Below are 13,718 nucleotides of genomic sequence, written 5' to 3' on the forward strand. Positions count from 1 at the left end.
GGCGTGCTCCAGTGATGATGGCGGTGGGTGGGCACCTTGGGGTTCTGGTTGCTTGTTGATTTTTGGAAAAATCAGCTCAGGAAGACACATAGCATCTTGAAGACAGGATGGAACCTGCCACCTTAAAGACGACTCGGAGGCAGGGCAGCCACATGTCCCAGCTAGGATCCCATACCCGTCAGTGGACCTGCCAAGAGGCATGTTGTCCATTTGCTCCACGCTGAGCTCCTGGGAAGCTGATTGTCCTGAGCCCCAGGTCCAGCTGATGATCTTTGTTGCACATCTTTATATCATAAGTGCTCCGTGTCTCCTCTTTGATGCTCTTCACTCTCCTTTGGGTGACGGTGCAGCCTTGCTTTTGGTGACACAAATTGAGAGCAGGGGCCTGAGGACTTTCAAGTAAACAGTGACAGCATGCTGTGAGCAGTGCGTGTTCTTTTCTGAAGTGGAAAAAATCTGTGACTCACTCTGGAACCTCATGACTGGTGATCACAAGGGCCACTGTGTCACCCTTGTCAACGACATGTGAAGTGTCTGGTTTGAATCAAAAGCTTCAAAGTGCCTGTTTCCAAGGGCAGTGCAGGGCTGAGATCATGGAGGTGGCGCTCGCGTCTCTGGGTGACTGTGCTGCTGAGGAGGGGTCTGTGGAGCAGGCCTAGGGTTGGCCTTCGCTTAGATTTGAAGAGGGAGGTGTGAACTTTTTACAATGGTCTGAGGTTTTCAAGACAGAGAGTGCCAGGAGGCAGAGAAGGACATTGCAGAATGGGTCTGCTTGATGAAGCAGAGGAAATGATGAGACACTTTCTGTGGCCTTACTGCCTGGCGCCCCAGCATCTCTCTTTGCTTTCTTTCTGCCCCACCCATATTCCGAGAGCTCTTGGGGCCCTCAGTCTTCTTTTCTGCCTCCAAAACTCTCTGTGTGCTGCCTGCCTCATCCTGCCCAGGGCTGAATGCTCCATAATCCTTTCCCTTCTCTCTCCTTCCTACCCGAGTCTCCCTCCCGCTCCCCCTCTGCTACCTAAGACCCCAGGACCCCAGTGAGGCTGACCTCAGAGAGGGTTCCTGGGAGGCATCCCAGGAGGAACTCATTCACCTGGAGATGAGGGTGGTTGCTGCCGCCTTTCATCCTGTACACAGGATGTACAGACATATGCTCTCTAAGAGAGACATTCATTAACCTCAGGGAATCTCTTCATGGTGGCTCCGCAGGCAACAGGCAACGTGACAAGTTCAAGGATGCCAAGCTGGTGGGGAAGATGTGTCGGGGAGCACAGTGGCCATTGCTTAATCCACTCCCAATAAAGCCCCTCCTGCTGGATCCTGGGGCTTTGCAAATATGATATCCAGGTTAGCGCCTGTTCCTCTGAATTAGGAATCTGAGTCTTGCAGAAATTATGGAATCTTGATATTGTCTATTTGATTTCCCGGCAACCCCTCAGCTACCTTCTAAAGTGCCATATGGCTTGTATAGGATGTTTTTAAATACATAATACGAATTGAGGTGAATTAAAATAAATTCAATATTTATTTGAAATATTTATTGGAGGGTTTTTAATGAGAACATTGCTGTACTTGCCGGGATAATTATAGATGCCCCGCGGCATATTCTGAGATGGAATCGAGAAGCACAGATACAGGCAAATGAAGTCACAGGGTTTGAAATTAAAAATAGATGAGGAAGGAATTCTGGTTCTCCAGATAAAGATGCAGGGACCCTAGCAACTCTGCAATCTGTTCCCACAATGGTGAATTTAAGGAGGGGCTGAGATTCACTGAACACCTTCCAAACTACTCTGATCTCTTTTACTACCATCCGCCGGGGCCCGCTCTGTGCCAGGCACGCTGCGTGTGTGAGGTCCTCCTCATCTCTGCCCCAGTCCTGCCCAGTGGGTAACATGAGGGAGGAGACCCAGATCCAGTGACTTGCCCAGGGTCACCCAGCAAACCATGGTTTGCACCTGCCCTTTCCGTTTGCTATGCTCCCTCTTTGATGAGCTCGCTAATTTAAAATTTAAAAATGTTTTCCTTTCTAAATTTAAAATATTTTTAATTTAGGGATCACAATTATCACTAAAATGGGAAATGTTTATACATAGTGTTGATGAAACCCTGTGAAATTGTCAGATCTTCACTTCGCTCAAGCTCTGTCTTCCTCCTTGTCTGAGTCTGCTCAGGCTGCCATCACAGACTACCAGAGACTCTGACTTAAACCTCAGACATTTATTTCTCAGAGTTCTGGAGGCGGGGAGGTCCGAGATCAAGGTGCTGGCTGATTCCGTTCCTCAGTGAGGGCCCTCTCCCCGGCTTGTAGACAGCGCCTTCTCACTGTGTCCTCACATGACGGAGAGAGAGAGCTTGGTACCTTTTCCTCTTCTGAGGAGGCATGAGCCCTATCAGATTAGGACCCCTCCCTCAGGACCTCACTTAACCTTCACTACCTCCTAGAGGCCCTCTTGCCAACAAATATAGTCACATTGAGAGTTAGGGCTTCAACGTAGGAATCCGGGGGTACACAGTTCAGTCTAAAGCATTCTTCTACTAAAGAAATTAGCAGTGCAGGGCCAGCCCCGTGGCTGAGTGGTTAAAGTTCCACGTGCTCTGCATCCGTGGCCTGGGTTTGCAGGTTCAGATCCTGGGCGCGGACCTCCTCCGCTCATCAGCCACACTGTGGAGGCGTCCCACATACAGAAAAGAGGAAGATTGGCACAGATGTTAGCTCAGGGGGGTTCTTCCTCACAAAAGAAAAAAGAGATTATCAGCAAAAAAATTTAAAGGCTGCCTATTGATGATTAGAAGCCCCAGCTCACCTGGACAGTTGCCGTCCCTCTGAAAGGAGCCACAGTGGGCAAGATATAGGAAACCTCAGCCATACTCATGTGGGCAATCCGTGGTGTATATAGACCATGGCCCCTCTCTCCCCTTACTCAGCTCCTCTTGTGAACAGAATGTTACTAGAAGTTTCTTAGATGTAAACAACTTGATGTTCAGAATGTGCACACCTGATAAAGTCTCCTCCCCCAGGAAGCCATCCTGGGTCACTCCCTGGGTGGTTTGTCTCTCCCCTGTGCGCTCCAGACTCCATGCAGAACTGCATCCCGATACTCACCGTACCCCAGTTATCCAGCTATCCTGCCCTTCTCCTCGCCCTGCGCTGAGCTCCTGAGGGCGGCGCTGTGTCTCCCTCTCTCCAATTCTCCAGTCCATATCAGGACCCTGAGCACACAGATGGTGCCCAGTAAATGTTTGCATAACAGTGGATAGGTGTCAAGACCAAAAGAAGGAGGAGATGAAGTGAGGGAGGGGATGAGGGGAGGACAGAAGAGAATCCAGAGATCTTTTAAAACTTCCTGGTGATTAATTGATCTTTGGATCTACTTTGTGGAAGCATTTTAAAATTCTAAAACTTTGCCATTTTTCACTCTCTAGGTCTCAAATGTTGTTCAGCCTTGATCTTGGTATCTTATTTCAAAGATTGTCTGGAATTTACCACCAGTGGCCCTGTGACTATTACAGAATTTTCTGGCCTTGGCCAGAAGGATCTCAAGCCAGTCTGATATATTGTGCATATTCAAATTCCTGGCCCACTTTGGGGATTCCAGAAGCATATGTTCTAATGCCTGAAGGGGCCACACTTATTTCTTTAATCAACAGTTTATTCGAGCACAAACTATGTGCCAGGCTCTGTGTTGGGTACCAAGGTTCAATAGCTGAAATAGGAGACTGCTCGCTAGAAGTTTCCACGATAATGGGGCAAAGATGTAGCAGAGAGTTGACAATCCCATGCAACTTGTGCTGGGGCAGGGGACAGCAGGCCAGGTGTGGGGAGCCTGTGGGAGCCCATTTCCAGGGCACCTGCCATGGATCTGAGGATAAAGACCTGGGTCAGCCCCTGAGAGGGGACACCATCTGAAGGAGGTGGGGGGCTCAGTGGTGTGGAGCCAGGCGGTCAGCCTGGCAGAGAGGTGAGCAGGAGGGCCATCTTCCGAGCACTGTAAGCTTTCCACGTGGCAGAGCATAGGGACAGGCAGAAGGGGAAGACTGGCAGGGGTTCGAACCCAAGTTTGGAGGAGCAGGTGGGATATAAATCTCAAGAGACTTTTTGTATCATGTTACTGAGTTGGTACTTTATCCCCAAAGGAATGGGCCACAATCTAAGCATTTTGTTATTCAATAGAAGACAGAGAATTCGAGGGTTGGGTAAATGTGAAGAGTGCTAATGTGACATTCATAAAATTTATCAAAGTTAAGCAGATACAGCTCAAGCCAGCCGTTCAGTGGGGCCAGTGGCAGAGGCTGCCTTAGACCCAGGGTTTCCCCTTCCTCTCTCCACAGCCAGGCCCGGAGATCAAGTGCTTGACAGGTGCTCCTGGTGCGCACTGACCCCAGGGCATGCTGTGCAGGACGGTCTCCACCTAGCTGTTCAGGAGGGTTCCGAGAGAGAGAGAGTTGCCAACGAAGAGCTTTGTGCTTCCAGCAGCCCAGCCCCTTTGCCCCCCACCTCAAAGGGCCTTTGCAAGGGTGGAGGGCTGCCAGGTAAACCCATTAACAAGCAGCTCCAGGAAATGGCCCTGACAATGCAGGGCACCTCACTAAAGGGGTGGTAACAGTGAGGAGAGTGTCATTTTAATGAGATTTTTACTCATGACCTGCTAATGCAAATCCCTGGAACCTGCAGTGAGTCACGTGCTAAACCCAGACGGGGGCCGAGGCGAACGCCAGCTTCCAGCACACAGAGCAAAGGGTTATTAATGCACAGCCCCACCCGACTTTAACATGATGTGGATACCGTTGACTCAGTGTCGCGAATGCTAATGATCTTCCCTCTGGACTTGTTGGTGCTTGGAGTGAAACCTGGTGATGTTTTACAGCATGTTCCACTTACTGAAAGACACAGCCTGAGTGACAGCCGCACTCGAGCAGTGAAAGGACAGGCACCCCCAACTCAGATGAGGAAAACAAGGTGTCTCTGCAGAATTGCAAGGAGCACGAAATGCGGAAGTGAGAGTCACTCTGTTGGCCATCGCCTTCCCTGTGCCAGAACTTGTAACAGGCCCAAGGAGAGAGAAGGAGGACACCTGGGGAGCACTCTCCTGCAGGAGTCCCAAACTCTAATAATTTCGGGCAGAGAGAAGCAACAATGAGTGAGGATGCCTGGCTGGGTGAAGGTGGGTCCCGGTTAAAGATGCAGCCACCACGCAGCTCCAGGCCATACAAGAATCCAGGCCTGGAACCCAACTTCCAATTGTTTAGGAGTTGGAAATGAGATTTTTATGTAAAATCTCCTAATTTTTAATACTTTCTCATTTAAGAACACATATCATCAGACCAAACAACTAGTCTGCATTTATCTTTATACTCTGGCTGCTTGTTTGAGACTACTGATTTTTTTTTTTTTAAAAAGAACACTACAATTTTGACACAAAAAATCGTATCATAACATGTCTACTTGGGAAGTTTGGATCTTCTTAAATGAGGCCCACTCGTCCTTTGTAATCGCCTCCTGTTCTCCTCGCCCCCCACCCCACCCGCCTGTGAAGAATGCTGGACTCTCAGTAGTGGGGCTGGGGAGGGGCATCTCTGGTCCCCAACAGCCCCCACCACACCCAGAGGGAAGGGGCAGTGTGAGTGGGGCAGGGTCCCTTAGACCCAGGCCCCTAGTGTTGACGGTGGTCTTCCTTCCTCCTACATAAAGGAGACAGTACATCACAGGCACAAGTTCCCCCAGAAACAAATGGCAGCGCTAGGATTGGAGCCAATGCTCACATTCGTCTTGGGCCAAAGCCTTTGCCTGTCAAGTCCATTCTACTGGCATAGAGTTCTAAATCTCCTGGAAGAAGCTACAAGTGAACAAATCCTTTATTCTTGGTGAAAGAAGAGTTGTTAGAGTGATGCCGAGTCAGTTTGCTCACATCTCTCTGTTCTCTCAGCCACACTGGGAGTCCAATGAGCTAGTTCGATCTTTATTATAGCCAAGTGCCAAGGAGTTAATCAGAGAATGATCAGCCCAATCCAGACCAGTCATCTTACTGAGCAAAATAATTGTGCATCATCAACACTCTGATTCCATTGTTAAAGACTGTCTCTGGGACACGTTGCCACGTTTCTTCTAACACAATCACGCCACCCCACTCACTGTCCCGCCCTGTACACCGGCCTTCAGTGGACCCGCTTTCCTTTAGGAACACGTGTCCTAAACAGAGGGGGAAGAATGTCCAGAACCTCTTTTTCCAAGATGCCAACTTGCAGGGTTTTCTGAATGAATAACGGATGTGGGAGAGTCACAGATACACGACTCTCCCTCTTTTGTTTCTCTATAACACATATGGGTCCTGACAAGCCCCCCTTCTCTCAGAGTCCCCCTCTCCGCCTCTTCCCATCTCCAAGAGCTTCTAGACAGTTGGGGAGAGATGACTTCCATGGCTTCATGGTGTTGGCATCCGACACTGTTGGTCCTCTCAGCTCGGGACTGTACGGTGACTGGATTTTCTGCTCACTGAAGGGTGACTGCTGACGTGGTCAGCCTATTTGTTCTGTTTTCTTTACAGAGGGTGCCATTGTGCTGTACCCATCACTCCAGTCCCCTAGCTAAGCCAGGTGCCCTCTACCCTGAAGCCTATCTAGTGGCAGCCTTTCTTCATGCCCGGGGTCTGTGCTGCCCTGCTGGCCTGCCTACCTCCATGCCACGGCACCTCAGCTGGGCTCCTCCGGGTCCCCAGTGAGCCTCTTATGGTAGACAGAATAACAGCTCCCAAAGACGTCCACCTCCTAGTCCCTGAAACCTGTGAATATGTTACCTTACACAACAAAAGGATATCTTCAGACGTGATGCACTTAAAGCTCCTGTGACAGGGCGGTAATCCTGGGTTATCCAGGTGGGCCACAAGTGACCACAAGGGGCCTTCCTAGGAGAAGGGCAGGAGGGTGAGAGCCAGATATGTAATGATGGAAGCAGAGTGGTGATGTGGGGTGATGTGGGGCCATGAGCAAAGAATACAGCACCCTCGATGAGCTGGAAATAGAAACAAAGATAAAGCATTCTCCCTTGGAGCCGCCAGAAGGAATGCAGCCCTGACAGCACCTTGATTTTAGCCAGTGAAACTCATTGCGGACTTCTGGCCTCCAAAACTGTAAGATAGTACATTTGTGTTGTTTTAAGCCGCAAAGTTTGAGATTATTTGTTACAGCAGCAATAGCATCCCTCGGAGCCATGGGGAGCCCAGGAGCGGCCTCAGGCCATAGATCCGGCCACCTCTCATCCCCCACACCTTACAGAGGAGACCTTGGGCCAGGCTTCCCAGGCAGGTCCAGAGACTCCTCTGTAGCTGCAGCGTGTGGGGCTCCTGCCACAGGCCTCCTCAGACCCCCTCCCCTTGTGGTATGGCCCTAGGAGGGGGCAGCAGAGAAACTACTTGATCCTGCTTGTCAGCAGACCCCTTCCCACAGGCCTCTGAGTGGGGAGCCCAAAGGGCCGATTTAGCCTTTCCTTCCCCCAAACCATAGTCTTCCTGTAGTAGCCTAAGGCACCGGCCCTCACAAGCCCTGGTACGTGGAAAAGGTACCTTCTCTGCCTTTAGAGAAGAAACACTGCGTTTTCTATGCTTGGTTCTGGAAACGCTGAAACAAACCTACAAAATCCTTTCTCTTGACAGAGCCTCACCTGGAAGCTGAAAGCTGACAGAGTCAGTACAGGAATGAATTCTCTAGATAATGCCTGCCCTTCCCCCGAGGCACAGACACCTGCTTCCCTGGAAGGCCCCTCTCAAGCTCCCCCCTCCTGCACTGTCCTTCCAGGATCCTGCCTCAGGGCTTCTCCATGCTACGGGAGCCTGCTGGGCTCCAGTGGGCACAGTCCTGGAGCTGTCACCTAGGGAGCACCCCTCGCCCCGAGTGGGCACAGGAGCAGCCAGGCTTCGGGGTGGGGAGCACTTCTGGGCAGCCCCCTGCACTCTTCTCAGGAGTCTCAGGGGAAGCAAGCCCCTCTGCCCGTGGCGATGACCTTGGCGATGACCTTGACGATGCCCCCTTGTGTTGGCTTGTCTTTCCATGACTCACTCCCCCACTTCACCTTTCCTCCCCAATGGAACCACCTCCCAAATGCACCGTTCACCCCTGCAACACAGGAAGCTTCTGGTCTGTAGTGGACAGTTAGCAAACAGCGACTGCTCTTATTATTCGGAAGAATAGGACCTCTGCAGCCCCAGAGGCAGAACCATGACCAGAAGGAGGAAGTTCCCGAGGGACCCAAGTGAAGGGAGTAAGGGCAGGGAAGTGGAGCTTAGTGAAGCACAGATTAGTGTTGTCACATGTTGGGGAGCTGACCGGCTACCTGACCAGCAGGGAGCCCTGAGGACACGGAGATGATTCCTTGTGTGTCTTATTGTGGACATAGTGTCCACAAACCCACTGAGGGTCTCCATAGCCGTATTTATCAATAGATCTTGAGCCATTTGCTTGAAGAGCTGATTTCTCAGGGCTTTCTTGGATTTCCATTATTATTCCAAGGAATTTCTTTGATTCCTCTTCTGAAGAGCCTGTGCTAAAGGAGAATCCACACTCTTGGAGAATTCAGAGCTGCAGAAACATCACTGTCTTCCCGGCTGCAGGCCACTGGCTTCTCCACTTTCTCGTCCTGACTTGAAAGAGAAGGCTGTACAACTGCTACATTTAACCAAATCAAAGATGCTCATTATTCTCTACCTTTCTCCCTTCGCTAGCACACCTGGCTCCTCTCTGGTCCCTCTTGCCCTGACGAGCACCTGCTCTGCAATTCCTTTTGCTCCCAAGAAATCGTTATTTGTTTTTAAGCCTGTACATCTGCCCAGAGGCAATGGCTGCATTTTTTCAGTAGACATTCTGTAACACATATTTAAAATCAGTGTCTCTAATTTTACTGTTAAAAAGAGGGAAATAATGTCAACACAAGCAAAAATACTTAGTAAGTCAGGTCACCTTTTCAATAGTAAATTAACATGCTTGTGCCCTGGGGTGGTCCCGAGGGAAGCAACAATGACCTGGTCACCACACTGGCTTCCTAGACTGCTTCCAGGATCAGGTGCCAGTGGGAGGGGCGGGACTCTCCTCCTTGGCATAAAACCCTAGTGTCTGCATTCGTTGTATGAAAGATAGTTTTCTGTCATTTCTGCACTATGGAAAGATGAGAAATTGGAAAAACTGAATCCTAATATAAAATGGAAAATTCTAATGCCAACGTCCTCATTTAGGAGACGTGAGGCAAAGGCACTGATCACTGTGGAGTCCCTAAGTAGTGAGGAGGAAAATTGGAATCAGCGTTACTTCAGGTCTTACATTGTCCCAGATGCTTTCTTTTAATTCAGAAAAAATCTTTCACTTTAAGCATAACACCCAGGTAAAGGATGAAGAATGAGAAACTTAGCAGGGTGCTTTCCAAATTACTTGTCTAATAAATGGAAGAACCTTGAATATGACCTCAAAACACACATACTCCAAGACGATAAAAGGCACCATTATTGACTTGGGAGAATTTACAACCTTAGTGAATACACATGATGACAAGAATGAACCATTATCCATGCTGATACCTGAATGTTTAGAACAGGGTGTGGATGTCCATCCAGAAACTGATTCCATGCCCAACTTATCAGGAATCATGTTTAGCATCTTTTGAAGTACAGATCTGCTTACTCTGAGACAGAGTGATAAGAGGGCTGTTTATCCCATAAAGCAAGAGAAGACAGTGGAGCTGACTTCCCAGGAGGTCTACTCCTCTGAGGAAGTCTTGCCAAGCAATAACCCTGGAGGCCCAGCGGGGAGATTAATTTGTCCTACCTTCCCTGCTTCCTCCCCATCTCCTTTGAGTCATCTGTTTCCATCCTTATTGTCTAAACATGCAAATATTGCTGCACTTACTGCTCATTAGTTTAGCTAAAGGAAATGCCCTTTAATTATGCTTTTAAATAATGAACCTCCTCTATCACCTTGACAATCAGTGCATATTTAGAAGGAAGCAAGGCCTCATTATGAAGCAGCTACTACATCCCTTGGTTACTTAGAAGATGGTAGCTTTCTTGAGGCAATAGAAACAGGAGTCAAAACACAAATGAGCCTTGTGATGGCATTAACTCCTTGTAGCCTTAGGTGTGAGAATGGCAGTCAGCCAGTAACATATTACATGTGAGGGAAAGAAGAGAAACCAGCATTTTTCGAGAGGCTGTCATGTGCCAATCCTTAAACTCCTTATTAAGTCTAAGCTGTACAATTGCTTTTGAAGTTATTTCTTAACTTCATTTTATAGATACTGAAATTGAGGCTCTGAAAGTAATTTGCCTAAGGTATTGGGCCAAGTCTACCAATCTCCGAAGCTGCATGTTCTTTTCCATTGTGTGTTTGTCTTGTTGAGAAGTGTTTAGATAGCTTGGCAAAATTGGGTGTCCTCCAAGTCTTCACCATACTTCTCCATCTGCTGATCTCAGCAGAAACTCACAGGAATAGTTTTCTTCCACACAGTGCCCAGGCACACGTAGACTGGACAACACTTTGTATGCACCTATTTGCATGGCTCTGAAGAATAAAACAGAATGTGTCATGGACAGGCAGGTCATTTCCACTATCTCACTGGCCAATTACATATTCATCTTTCAAGACTAGACTCAAGGGTCACATCCCTAATAAGACTTTCCTGTGACTGCCTCTTCCATAGAGAATTGACCTCACCTCCACGGGGGCCCCAGAATTTTATCACAGCATTTTCCATACTTTATTAAACTTATTTATTTGTTGGTTCATTTTCTCCACTACATGGGGATATCATGTCTTATTCACCTCTTCAATCTTTAACAGTGTCTAACACAAATATATGTTGAATAAATGATTCTTAAATTAAAAAAAAGTAAATCCTTATATGACTGTCATAATCGGATCTTCTACACTGTAATTTCCAAACACTGGTCCACAGACCTACAAGTGCCAATTTGACTATGTATCATCTGAGGAACATTGGAAAAAAGCTTCCGGAAAAAACCAAGATGTTCTTTAACAGGTAAATGGATAGATAACCTGTTGTATATCCATATGTACAATGCCATTCAGCAATAAAAAGGAACAAACTATTGATTCACACAACATGGATGAATTTCAAAAATGTTATGCTAAGTGAAAGAAACTAGACAACAACGACTACATATTGCATGACTTCATTTACATGAAATGTCCATAAAGGGCAATTTTGTAAGCAGAAAGCAGGTCAGTAGTTGCCTAGGGCTTGGGGTCAGAGCAGGAATCAAGTGCAAATGGGCACAAACATTTTTGGGTGATACAAATATTCTGAAACTGATACTGAACCTCTTAATCTCGAGTTCATATGTCCAATGTGCAGCGAGACAAACCCTGAGACATCAGTGCTTGGAGAGGGAGAAAGATTTTATTTGAATCAGCCAAAACAAGAAGGTGGGAGCTTGGATTTGTTCAAATCTGCCTCAATCAGAGCAAAAAGCAGGGGGTTTTATAGAGCTAAGTGGTTTGGCAGGAGGAGCTTCAGAGAAATGAAAGCATCCCTCCAGATAAGCCCCTAGGCAATCTGGAATGGCTGCTGGGGGCTGGCCATCTGGTGATCTCAACTTCCCCCAAAGCTTTCTCTTTCTTCTTCGAAACAAACTCACAAATCCTTGAGACCCAAATCACCCCTCAACAAACTGACAAGATTCATCTACGTCTGTCTTGGGAACAAGGTCAAAAGACAATCACGTTATTTGAATATCTACAGTAACCCTCAGGTACCCAGCTTCAAAACCAAAAAAAAGTTGTGATGATTATTGCACAGCTCTTAAATTGACTAAAAATTATTGAATTGCACACTTACAAGGAGTGAATTTTATGATATATGTCATACCACAATAAAGCTATTAAAATAATAATTGAAAAAAGTAAAGAAGAATGAAAGGAAGGAAGGAAGACTCAGTTCCTTAAGCCTGCTGTGTTATAGGGTGAAGTTCAACAATGCCAGAATGGCTGGAAATTTAGGGGGTTAATACCAGAAAGGAGGAACATGCAGGGAGAAATCCTGGAATCTAAATATAAACTTCCCTCAAATCCTTGGCTGACCCCTGAACTGTGTACACACAGAGGAAACTTCAGGAACCCAGTGAAAAGCAATAGCAGGAAAGATGAAAAAACTGAGCAGAGGTGTTAGCTACTGCCTACTGCAAATGAAACAGATTTTCGAATTCCTTCAAATTAAAAAGGCTAGGTAGACACCTAGAGTTTTCCAGTGAAATCCCAGAAGAGACATATCTCAAGAGTAAAAATTATGTGCCAGGATTAAGAGACTAGTCCTGGCTTAAGGGCAAACCCAAACAGACATATATAGCATAAAACCAAACCCTATGAATACAAGGGGACCATCTAGTAATTTAACAAAATCAACAATCCCAGAGAAAGATAACAATCCAGAGTTTCTACAATATACAATCCACAGTTCCCAGTATAAAATTTAAATTATTATACATGTGAGTAATCAGGAAAATGTGACCTAACGTCCAGAGTATGATCATTCAAGAAAAACAGACCCAGAGATGGCACAGATATTGGAATTAACTGAAAGTAATTTTAAAGCGGCTATCTTAAATATGTTTAAAAACTTAAAAGTAAAGATTGTCATAGTGAATGAACAGATAGGGAATCTCAGCAAAGAAATAGAAACTATACAGAAATGTAAAATCTAGAGTGGAGAATAAAATATCTGAAATTAAAGGGTGGATTTAGCAGCAGATTGGAGATGGAAGAAGAAAGAGCCAATGAACCAAAAGAGGGATCAAAAGAAATTGTCCAATGTGAAGAACAAAGAGGAGAAAGAAAGATTTTTTAAATCTAGAGCCAGAATGGGGGGAGGAGAGGAGAAAAGAAAAGAAAAGAGAAAAGCCTCAAAATGACCAAAGGACAAGAGTCAGTGAATGGGGCATAAGATTTAGTTGTGAAATCATGGCTGAAAATTTTTCCAAATTTGGTGCATAACATTATCTTAAAGATTGAATAAGATAAGTAAGCTCCAAACTGGATAAATACAAAGAAAACCAGACCTAATTACATCCTCATCCTATGGAAAGCCAAAAGTAAAGGGAAAATCTTGAAAGCACCCAGAGAAAAAGAAAAAATACATTACATATGGGAGAACAACAATATGAATTAAAATGGACATTGTACTGGAAATGATGGCGACCAAAAGTCAATGGGATGACAAAGGAAGTCTTCAAGATAGAAAGGAATGGTATCAGATGGAAAAACAGATCCACAAGAAGGAAAGAAAGGCACTGAAAATGGTAAATATGTGCATAAATATAAAAGACTGTTTTTCCTTTCCTCTTAATTTCTTTAAATGACTTTTAATGCAATAATTATAACAGTGTATTGGGAGTATCGAATCTATGTGGATGTAGAACTCATAACCACAATAGAACAAATGATGGGAGAGGAGGTAAATCGAGTTATACTGGGGCATGGTTCTCACATTTGGTGGGAAGTGATACAGTGTTAACTCCATGCTATGATTAGCTAAAAATGCCTGTGAACAAAGGCCTTCTTTACGTTAGAGATTATGAGGTTAAGGAGTGCTCATGGAAAAAATACAAACTCAGGACATTGTAGATCTTGAAGCAGACAAAAAAGAAGCTGGGCAATGGTGGGATCAAGGGCAAAGAAGAGTTGATGGTGCATGGGCCACACTAAGGAGGGAGAAACTTAACCTG

The 13,718-nt window shown here is 46.3% G+C and overlaps 1 protein-coding gene across 1 annotated transcript in view; it reads left to right on the top strand.

Moving 5' to 3' along the window:
- The window catches only part of CLSTN2 (calsyntenin 2), a 553,438-nt gene that overhangs the window by 476,476 nt on the left and 63,244 nt on the right, over positions 1-13,718 (top strand). The window lies entirely within an intron of this gene.

The sequence above is a fragment of the Equus quagga genome, chromosome 1 (genome assembly GCF_021613505.1).
Source record: "Equus quagga isolate Etosha38 chromosome 1, UCLA_HA_Equagga_1.0, whole genome shotgun sequence".
Taxonomy (NCBI): domain Eukaryota; kingdom Metazoa; phylum Chordata; class Mammalia; order Perissodactyla; family Equidae; genus Equus; species Equus quagga.